Source organism: Selaginella moellendorffii, unplaced genomic scaffold (assembly GCF_000143415.4).
Source record: "Selaginella moellendorffii unplaced genomic scaffold, v1.0 SELMOscaffold_41, whole genome shotgun sequence".
NCBI classification, from domain to species: domain Eukaryota; kingdom Viridiplantae; phylum Streptophyta; class Lycopodiopsida; order Selaginellales; family Selaginellaceae; genus Selaginella; species Selaginella moellendorffii.
In genome coordinates, this window is record NW_003314302.1 from 524601 (window position 1) to 536590 (window position 11990).

An 11990-nucleotide genomic window follows, 5' to 3' on the forward strand; every position below is an offset into this window, starting at 1 on the left:
CCTTCACACAACCAGTCAAGTTGCCTTCATTCTCCCGAATGACCCCCATTGGATGTCCTGCCTTATGAGGTATGCAAGTTGAGTCAACTTCAAGAGATTCTCTTCCGGATGCATCATGGATAGTGTTGGGGTCGAGACCAAAGGTGTCCTAGGCATGCCAGAGAAGGTAAGAAATCATTTTCTGTTTTGGTTGTCTCTAAAGTTTTATTATTCAGGTTATGATGTGGACCTACCATATGTTCTGCAGAAAAGAAAATGACAGTTTTCGTGATAGCGAGCGTGATGCTAAAGTAGAACTATATTGTATTATTTAATAGCTTGCCAAATTACTTGTTTTGTATCAAAGTTAAAAATGATAACATTTCCATCCCCTCTCACCACTAAACTTGCTGTGATAATACAATTTGGTTGTGGATTGCAATATTTATTAGATGACCATAAAACATAATTTTGATAGTCTTTAATCACAAAATTCCCATCTTGTTGTAAATGAGCCAAGCATCCATCAATGGGCCTATAAGGGTGCTCACTTAAATATAAAATTGTTCCACTGCTCCTCTCAATTAGCACTAACTTACAATCACTATGTAGCATTAGCTTATAAAGCCCATTCCCTGATTTTAAGCTATTTCCTGCTAGAATAAATGATCCTGGAACTTCATTTTGATTCCCTACAAGTGATGATTCAAAGCTCCAACAATCACTTCCATCAAAATCCATAAGAACAAAAACATTAGCTGTGTTTCTTAGTGCTTTAGTGGCCATACTAAAGTTACTATTTGAAATATTTTGTGTTTGATGAACACCAAAGTCTACTCGATAGTGTATGGCAAAATTTGAAAATTCTGTGCGTATTTCAGCACAAAACCTTCGCCTTCCTTCAATATAAGTTGAGGCATCTAAAAATATTTGATTTCTAATAGCTCTGAATGTGGCTCGCACCAAATGGGAGGGAAAATTGATTGCTACAAAGGGATCTGCAACACAAAACATAGCCACCACAACAGGGGCATTGATATAAAAAGTGATCCTTAAAGTCATTTCACCAATATGAAACTCCACTGATGTGCTTCCTACTGGAAAGAGGTTATAAGGATTATCTCTAGTAGTATCAGCATAGTGAGTTGTAATGAAATTGGACATGAGTCGAATGACATCTTGGAATTGCTGTGGTGACAATGCATTAGAAGCCAGCTGAAAAATTGTTCTGGGATTGGAATATTGGGGTGGTGGTGGAGTCAAAAAATAAGCCAACTTTGGCAAAAGATAAACAATTAAAACAATAAAAAATCTAGTCATAATCTAGAAATTATAATTATGATTTTCTATTCTTTATCTCTATTTCTGATTTTTAGTAAAATAAACTACCTAAAATAATAAAATAATAATTATAGATAAAATTTTATAATATAAAAAATAAAAAATATTAAGGCTATAAACATTCAAATTTTATCAATACTCTGGAATCAATACTAGCTATTGATCACATCACAAGATTTAATCCAAACCATAAAAATATAATATTTTGAACACTCCCACTTATAAGAGACTTGAAAATCAAAATATTCATGTAGTGAGTGACAAATTGAGCAAGTTAAAAATTCAAAAGACTAGTTTAGAAACCACCAAAAATGTGCCGCCCAAGGTCTGAAAAACAAAACTATAGTATGAGGTTTGGAGGTATGTAATAAAGTGGTCAATGCCAAGAGCTCATTGTTAAGAGAAGAGGAGACAACAAACTATTAAAATATTAAACAATGGAGAAGAAAAGATAAATCTGTATTAAACACTCTAAGTACAAATTTCTTAAAACCCTATTTTTATAGGGGCTTTAGAAATTAATCTCAACTAATCCACAAACTTAATCTAAATATAAGTTCATACTGCCCATCCATGTGTACAGCAAGTTTTGAGTTCAAATTCTATATGAGTAGAGGTTTAGGGTTCACAGGTTTTGAGTTCAAATCCCATCTGAGTAGAGGTTTAGGGTTCAGTTCTTGTAATGATTAGTAGTAATTAATATACTCCTTAGAGATGGCAAATATATAATATCATCCCCCCCTCCCTTTGATGGTACCTTCACAAAAAGTATGTTTTTTTAATAATTATATAAAGTACAATAAGTATATATTATCGATAGAAAATAAACATCAATAGTTTTGGCAAATCTAGTTAGCTCCAAAAGTTGTTTGCAATTCAACAATAATAAAGTATGTTTAATGTATATAAATATCCACTTTAAAATCTTGGTGTAAAGTGTTAATAAAGATGTACATATACTTATAAGGAGCATACACCTTCCATATTCTTTGTGTTACTAAAGTCAAGAAGGAAAGCCTTGAGTAATAATTATGAACTTTCCATCATCTATTTTGACTATATACTTCTTTACAAATGTAATGATGTATTTTGTGAAGAGAATCTCACACTCAAGCATTTGGGTTATACTTATTTTACTTTACTTCTGCTTGAAGATGGTACTAATAAATAACTCTTTCTTGATTTTCTTATACATCCATTTATGCACACCTTCCACACCAATTCTTGGGCAGTTGTGACAGTGTTCTAGAAAAGTTTCTAGACCCATACAGCCTTCCGTTTTATCTAAATAAAAGTAGCAGATGGGACACTGGAGATAATATGTGTTCATTCTTTCAAAAGTTTCAACCATATCGGGAGCAAGATCTTGAAGAAACATCTGGCATCGCTCTTGAAGCACATGAGGCAATCCATCTTTAGTAGCAACATCTAGAACATTATCTGGAAGAGGGATTTCTTGTTCAGTCACACTTGGGGCTACAAAAGAAAAAGCCTCACAATGATTGATGTATGGAGGGAAGGGTGGAATGTTGGTAGAATTTGGAGACGGAGGTGGAGACTCATATGAAATGCATGGGGGCCAAGTGCAAGTAGCAATAACATTTTCCCTAGCCATTCCTACACTCTAAACAAATTGAAATTTCAATGTTGAAAGCATCCCTTGTTGGTATTTATACTAAGAAAAGATCTAGGGGTTCTTGAAAGTTTAAATTGTCAGTCTCAAAAATGGGACTTCAGAATTATAACATTGTCAAAACCACTTGTATATATAATAATATCTTTATACATGCTAGAATAATATCATTCTCGAAAATATAAGATTCTCCACTTTACTCATAAAGAATTAACCTTTTGAAAAAACTATGCATGACTTTCACATTACATTAAAGGGTGGCTTAAATATCCTATATTCAGCACTTATTGATGCAGTGTTCACCAATGGAATATTGTTCTCCACCATGAAATCATAATAGCTGTGTGTTTTTAATTCTTTCTTGATTTTCTTATACATCCACACGTGCACACCTTCCAAACCTGCTCTTGGGCATTTGCAACAATGCTCAATAAAATGTACCAAACCTATGCAACCATCTATCTTGTTTAAATAAAAGTTGCATATAGGACACTGAAGATAATATGTATTTACATTAAGCTCCCCTGCCATATCTGGAGCAAAATCTTGAAGAAAATATTGACATTGCTCTTAAAGCATTGGAGGCAATCCAACTTTTTTAACAATATCATAAGGAAGGAGTTCTTATTCAGTTGCACTCGAGGTCGCAAATGGAAGAGCCTCACAACAGCCCTCAAAATGAAAAGGAGGATTGTTGCGTAGAGGTGAAGGTGGATTATTGGTTGAGATTGGAGATGGAGGTGGAGACTCATATAAGAGGCCTTCAGGACCAAAAGTAAATTTCTTCCTAACCATTGCAACACACAAGAAGAATTAAACTTCCTAGCAATAAGAATTCTCTCATTAATATACTATATTTCAATCTCGGGAATGATGTTTTATTATGACATGACACTATATTGAATGATAATTGTCAGTCTTAGTAATTACAACCTACTATGAAAGACAAGTAGCTATAGGGTTTCAAAAGCTAAAAACTAGCATATAATTAATATGTAACCTTATTTTATATAGTTGGCCTGTCATATATAATAATAGCGAATATACACAGGTACGCAAGTATGCCTTTTTGCAAGATTACCTTTCAATCCCAAAATCATATATAGATTTAATTCTTTGATTTGTCCACATCATATATCTTTACAAAGACAAAACATATCAAAAGGAATAAGATATATATAAAAAACTTATATTTTTTTATAATATTTTAGTAGATTACAAAAGCCATTGAAAGGTTTATAGAGTGGATTTATTAGTGCTTTCCGCTGTGCTGTCCATTTCTTCTTTTCTCTTGCTCTGGATTGTTGTTTCGGAAGTAACATAAGCATTTTTATCAGTAGTGATAATGGTCTCCACATTCCCGAATGGGTAATAAGGACTAGGCGTGTAATATGAAGATTGTGGTAGTGAAACAAAATTAACATTCTCACATTTCTGTATGCTAGAACTACTTATAGATTTTTTGTCTTCCTTGCTTCCCATCTCTGTAAACCCTAAAGAATGAACGAGTGAATTAGTGTTTTGAATTATTTATATATTTCTGGTCAATTGTTGAAATGTTAAAATGTTGAAATATACAATAGAAATTTTAGATTCATTTGAACTTCAATATTCCCATTTTATTTGGGACCAATAAAGCCCAAAAATTTCTATGGGTTCAGACGAACTTCTAATTCTAGAAATTGTATAAACTGCATTAGAAAGATTCAAAAAATAGAAATCTCTCTGAACCATTGATACTTAAATTCATAAATTTTAAGTTCACCAAAGAATAACATTTTTCTGACTTAATATTTCCTTATAAGTCTTATGGTTGACTATGTTGACTAGCATTGACTTGAGCTAAATTGAGCTCAACTCGTGAGCTCAACTCAACTTTGGACCATCCCCAGTTCAAGGATGGAGTCAACTTCCCCTCTCGAGATTCACATATTTTAGATTTTATCCTAAATATAATGTAAGAAAAAAAATTTATTGTAATGTATGAAATACAACAGACATATCTCCTTAGGCTAGTAGCAAGTTATATGCCTTATAGTAAGTCCGGCAACTAACTTTGTTAGGATATTTTTCTAAACATACTTTGAAGTTACAGATGAATTTTTCGTAGTTTTTTTTTGTATAACATCTTTAAAATAGTTGAGAGAACTCTTTTGTATCATTTTCTACATTAGATGCACATGTGTGCCAACATGCACTAGAGCTCTTCTAACCACTCCATCCCCAGAAGAAAGTAGTACATTTTAGCCTTGTAAATAACATGACACAAAAGAGCATTCTTGCACAACCAACACTTGAATATAATAGCAATGGTGTTATGGGTAGGAGGATTGATTGCAGACCCTTTGAAAAATATGGAATTTTTATAGTGATCTTAATTACACACTTTATCCACGCAATCTAAATGCCTGCCATAATGAACTATAGACACTATGCCTTTTGTTACGGATGTGATTATAGGTATCGAAAGTTATCTGTTAATTAGTCCTTTCGAATATTCTTTCTTTATTGCCATGACGGCAAGAGGTTGGTATTGCTGGACCCTTTATTAGTCCCCTCTTGTTCAAGTGTTAATAAACTTGACTTAGTATCTGTACTTAACTGAATGAGCATAAGAAAGGAATTTTTAAATGTCTATTTAGCAAAGTATATTTAGCCTAGTTCGTTAGTTCTTTTTTGCTTTATCCTGCACTGGCTTGACAAGAACCCCTACAATATTGAGTTTGATCCCTCAATAATCACTATGTGATAGCTTACTGTGTCTGCCATGAAACCCTCACTTTCATGCCCCATGTGTTAGTTTCATTTGGTCCTATTGCCTATTTATAGAAAATATCTAGATTTAAAGCCCAAAGCATGCATTCCTCAAAAGGGGGAAGGGGGAGGGGGGTTGTGGGGGATTCCAAATGTATAGTAAAAATAGGTGATTAAATCAAGCATGGCTGACCAACCTGAGGAATAGTCTATTTTCCTATCACAAATGTGACTTTAGGTATTGAAAAATACTTGTTAGCAAATCCTTACAAACTTACTACCATAACAACAGGAAGTTGGTACAGTTGGTTCCTTTTATAGTTCTCACTTAAGCTAGTTGATAAATTGGTTAATGCATGTGTACTTAAATCGAATAAATATAAGATAGGAACTCCTATGTGTTTCTTGCTAAGCATATTCTGCCTAGTTTGAGAAACTCATGTTATTAGCTTGCACTTACTAATATAAAAAACCCCCATAATATTGAGTCTAGTCCCTTAATATCATTATATGGTAGCTTACTGTGTCTGCCAAACACCCTTGTTATTATGCCCTACGTGTTGGTTCTATTCCAGATCCATATGCTATTTATTGTAAATGTTTAAATTCACTTAAGAGGTATATCTACGGAATGTAGAGAGTGTCTTGAACCCTATAGTGTTGTTCCTGCTTCCTGATTCACAATCTAATGTTGTTCTATATTTAGTAAGTTTCACGCTTGTCCCAAAAACTAACTTCTGGTACTAAAGGTGAAAACCCAAAGCATGCGTTCCTCAAAGAGGGGTGGTGAGGAGGGGGGGAGGGTTCAAATGTATAGAAAGGATAGTAGTTGGGATGTATTGTAAGCAACCAAAGATAACGATTTGAGAGGTGATCCATAAGGGTTCAAATATAGAGAGAAAGGGCCCATGAACAAGAGTGCACCCCCTTTTTCAATTGGTTAAGGATCTTAGGATATTTGGGGTTAAGCGTCTTTGGGTTTGAATAGTATTGAGCTGGGTGACCTTCCGGGAAGTCCAAACTCAGGAGCTTACAATTTGGTATTGGAGTTGTTCCTTAGTCCAACTTTTATTAATGCACCACTTGTGTTTCCTAGGAATGAGCCTATCCTTAAGGAGTAGTAGGTCAGGAGGATATAACTCTTCACTACAATTCATATGTGAACTTATTAGCAGGGGATAGAAAAGGGGTTAATAAGGGAACGACTTAGGGATTTTAGGAACAATATAAGGTTTTCCTTAGAGAGTTGAGGATGTGATCCAAATAAGCATTTGACTTATCAAACTGACTAATGTAGTTATGGTAAAAAATATAGTTGAGATCACGGGGAAGGTAGAGACTCCAAAACAATAAAGGAGTCACAAGATTACCCTCATATGGTTGAGGTTGGTGCTCATGAATTTGATACCAAAATTAATGACCATAAAAGGTCAAATGTAGAGAAGGACATAAGTCCTTGAAATAGTAGCCAAGGCTACCTTTTATAAATGCTGGAACAAACCCAAGGAGTTGGGGGTATGCTTAGAGGATGAGGGTATTCTCATCATATGGACGGATAGTTCTAAAAAGCAAAAGTATCCCATAGAAAACAGGAAATAATCAAGTGTTAGAGCAACACTTGCAAATATGGTCCTTGTGAGTGGGACATGAATATAACAAAATGTATTGTAGTGAATTGACACCTCAACACTAGGACCTCATGGGTCATCAGATTAGCAAATTCTAAACTCAAGAGCTTACATTTGGTATCAGAGAAGTCTGGAGTCCAACTCTGTTGGTTGGCTAGGGGAATCACACCACATGTTGATTGACATCTAGCAATGGTTCAGTGTGCTCCAGCTGGGTTTGACCCGAGGGGTAGGGTGTCAAGAGAGCAGGGCTCTCGGGAGAGCTATGGCTCTCAGCTTCCATTTACGAGGGCGTGAACTTGTAGAGAAGCATAGTGGATTATAAGCAACCAAAGAGAACAATTCGAGAAGTGATCCATAAGGGTTCAAATATAGAGGGAAAGGGCCCCCCATAAACAAGAGTCCACCCCCTTTTCCAATTGGTTAAGGATCTTGGGATATTTGAGTTTAAGCGTCCTTGGGTTTGAATAGTATTAGGTTGGGTGACCTTTCAAGAAGTCCAAACTCAGAAGCTTACAACTTGGTATTGGAACTATTCCTTAGTCCAACTTTTATTAATGCTCAAGTATATCACCACTTGTATTTCCTAGGAGTGGGCCTATCCATAAGGAGTAGCAGGTCAAGAGGACATGACTCTCTATTATAGTTCATATGTGAACTTATAGGTAGGGTGGTGGATAGAAAAGGGGCCAATAAAAGAACGACTTAGGGATTTTAAGAACAGTATAAGGTTTTCCTTAGAGAGTTGAGGATGTGATACAGATGAGCGTTTAACTTATCAAACTGATTAATGTAGTTGTGGTAAACAACTATAGTTGGGATCACAGGGAAGGTAGAGACTCCAAAACAATAAAGGAGTCACAAGATTACCCTCATATGGTTGAGGTTGGTGCTCATGAATTTGATACCAGAATTAATGACCATAAAAGGTCAAATATAGAGAAGGACATAAGTCCTTGAAATAGTAGCCAAGGCTACCTTTTATAAATGCTGGAACAAACCCAAGGAGTTGGGGTATGCTCAGAGGATGAGGGTATTCTCATCATATGGACGGATAGTTCTAAAAAGCAAAAGTATCCCATAGAAAACAGGAAATAATCAAGTGTTAGAGTAACACTTGCAAATATGGTCCTTGTGAGTGGAACATGAATACAACAAAATGTATTGTAGTGAATTGACACCTCAACACTAGGACCTCATGGGTCATCGGATTAGCAAAGCCTAAACTCAAGAGCTTACATTTGGTATCAGAGAAGTCTGGAGTCCAACTCTGTTGGTTGGCTAGGAGAATCACACCACATGTTGATTGATATCTGGCAATGGTCTAGTGTGCTCCAGCTGGGCTTGACCCGAAGGGTAGGGTGTCAAGAGAGTAGGGCTTTCAACTTTCGTTCACGAGGGCGTGAATTTGCAGGGAAGCGTGGTGGATTATAAGAAACTAAAGAGAACAATTCAAGAGGCGATTCATAAAGGTTCAAATATAGAGGGAAAGGGCTCATGAACAAGAGTGCACCCCTTTTTCCAATTGGTTAAAGATTTTGGGATATTTGGGGTTAAGTGTTCTTGGGTTTGAATAGTACTGGGCTAGGGAAGTGTTAGGCACCAGTTCAGCATAATAGGATAAAGAAAGGGCTCTACAATCAAGTGATCACCCCTTTAACCAATTGGCTTAGGGTGTAAGGGATAGGATCCTAACATTGGTATTGGATCGTGGCTAACGAGTAGAGTAGGAATATTCTAAAGGAATATTTAACATGGTGGATCTAGAGGGAGAACTAAGGTTTGGTAGACCCTAAGAGAAGGACCATGGTGACCAAATGGTAGCCTAAGTATCATTCTCTGACGAAGGGGAGGATTGTTAGGCACTAAGTCAGCATAATAGGATAAGGAAAGGGCCTTGCAATCAAGTGATCACCCCTTTAGCCAGTTGGCTTAGGGTGTAAGGGATAGGATCCTAACAAGAAGTCCAAACTCAGGAGCTTACATGTATGGCTGACCATATGAGACATTAGTTTGGTAGACCACTGGTATGCTGAAATTATGCTAGACATTATCTGACACCATTTTGTATGCAAGTGCTGGATACGGGGAGTTGGTGCTTATAGGATTGAGAGTGTACTAGATCTTTGTTTTGTAGCATAATGAGCTTGGAGTTTGGCTCCAAATTTAGATGTGCTACATTTGGTATCAGAGGAAATTATCTCAGCAATTTCTATTTGACTTTTGTCGGAATTTCTAACTTAAGTTGCATATGTAAAGACTTTTCTAGTAAATCCAATCTAGTGACCAGTATAAGAATAGTTGAATTGCACCATTTGGGAAAAATGATATATACATGTTCAGTTATTGATAGAGGCATGCATCTAGTTGGCGAGATGGTAAAAAGGAACTATGTTGATGACACTAAAACCTCTAGACAAGCAAATTGAAAGGAGGAAACTCTTGCTGGAGATGTTGTAAAAGAGGTTGAGGCTGAGTCAAAAGAGGAAGAGCCTGATGCTATAGCATTGCAATATACGGCTCAAGACATTGAAATTGAAAATTTGTAAAAGGAAATTTGCAAATTGGAGAAGGAGAACAAGAAGAGGAAGAAAAAAGATGAGGCAAGATGATGAAGTTTTATAATTGCCCCTAGTTGCACAATTTTTAAAGTTCAAGCTTCTAAAAGCACCTAATTTCAAAGGTATGCAAGACTATCAGGTTTTGGAAGACTAGGTCTATAATGTGGAAAACTATTTCATAGTAGTAGATGACATAGATGATTGTACGAGGGTTGTGTGTGTGCAATTCTTTCTCACTAATCATGCCAAAACTTGGTGGCACTAGGTGTGCACTAAAAAAGGGCAGACTAGAAGTTAGACTAAGATGCAGTCTTATATTCATAAGGAATACTTGTTAGATGATCTTAGTTTGAGACTTCATATTGAGCTGTAGCAATTAAAGCAGTGTGGGGACCTTATGCATTATGTTAATGTGTTTTCTTAGAAGTGCATTATGGGTGCAAATATAAGTGATGCAGATGGTCAAAGTTATTTCCTAGAAGCTTTGAGCTCACTTTCTCATAATGAGATTTTTGAAGTTTAAGTTGAAGATGTACCTAGAGTGTAAGGAGGCCGCATAACAAGTTGCTTTCAATCACTCACTCATGGAACAGTATCAACAGCTGTATGTTGATACTTCGAATAAGAATAAAAACTCTAGGAATAAACAAATGTAAGCTCATGAGTTTGGACTTCCCAGGAAGTTACCCAGCCCAGTACTATTCAAACCCAAGGACACTTAACCCCAAGTATCCTAAGACCTTTAACCAATTAGAAAAAGGGGTGCACTTTTATTCATGGGCCCTTTCCTTTTATATTTAAACCTTATAGATTGTTTCTCGAGTCGTTCTCTTTGGTTGCTTGTAACAAAGTGATTAAAAATAGAGAGTAGAAAGAAAGTTCCACCCTAGAAACTCACGAACACCAGTTAGCAAAGGTGGTGGTTAGCAACCATAAATGGCTTGTTCTAGTCCTAGGCCCTTTGTCCTCATCCTGGTGGGATAAGCAGCAATAAGTTGCAAAAATTACTCCTAATGGAATATGTAATGTAGATCATTGCTTCCATTGTGGAGAGGTAGGATATAGGTCCTTGGAATGTCCCAACAAGCATAAGACAAGGTCTTATATATATATGATGAGGGAAGAAGATGGTGGCAAAGTTGAAGGGGTTGATGAGATGGTCAATGTAAATTATGAGGAAGAGGAGGTGAGCTACTTTCATTACTTTCCTCAAAATTTTCTTGCAATCAATGCAAGCAGTGATCTATTTATGTATCTTGTAGGCTTTGTTTGTGGGCACTAAATCCAAGTGATGATTAACACGAGAGCTATGCACAGGCTGATATCCAAAGACTTAGTAAAGTTGTTAAGATTGAAAGTTGAGTGGATGTTGCATATACACTTCCATTTTGCAAAAGGTAGGAAGTAGCCAGAAAATTTGTGAGTGATGTTCCAATAAAAATATCCAAGTGGAAAGAGAAATTGAACTTAGTAGTGTTGAAAATACCAAAGTTTCAAATAGTGTTTGGTATGGATTTCTTCAACAAATATATCAAAGGGATTTATAATGCTGGACAAAGTCGCATCACGTTGAGGTCAGAAGGATGTCCTAATATATCCTTCAAATTGCAAAAGCACTCCTTAAAGGATTGAGATGCTAAGTTCTTGATTGCAAGAGTTGCTCAAAAAGCAGTTAAGAAGGGATGTCTATTGTGAATATGACTTTGGGTATTGAGAGCAACTTGTTGGCTAGTCCTTTTGGATATTCTTTCTTTACTGCCACGATGGCAAGAGGTTAGTATTGCTAGGCTCTTTATCAGTCCTTCTTGTTGAAGTGTTAGTAAATTTGACTTTGCATCTGTATTTAGCCAGATAAATATAAAGTAGGAACTCCTATGTGTTTCTTTCTGAGCATACTCGGTTTGGCTCTTAGTTCTCTTTTGCTTTGTTTTGCACTGGCTTGACAAGAACCCTTGCATATTAAGACTAGTCCTTCAATATTGTTAGATGATAGTTTATTGTGTCTACTAAATACTCTTGCTATCATGCATCTTGTGTTAGTATTATTCAGTTCTAATTGCTTCTTATGGAAAGTGTCTAGATTTGTTAATTAGC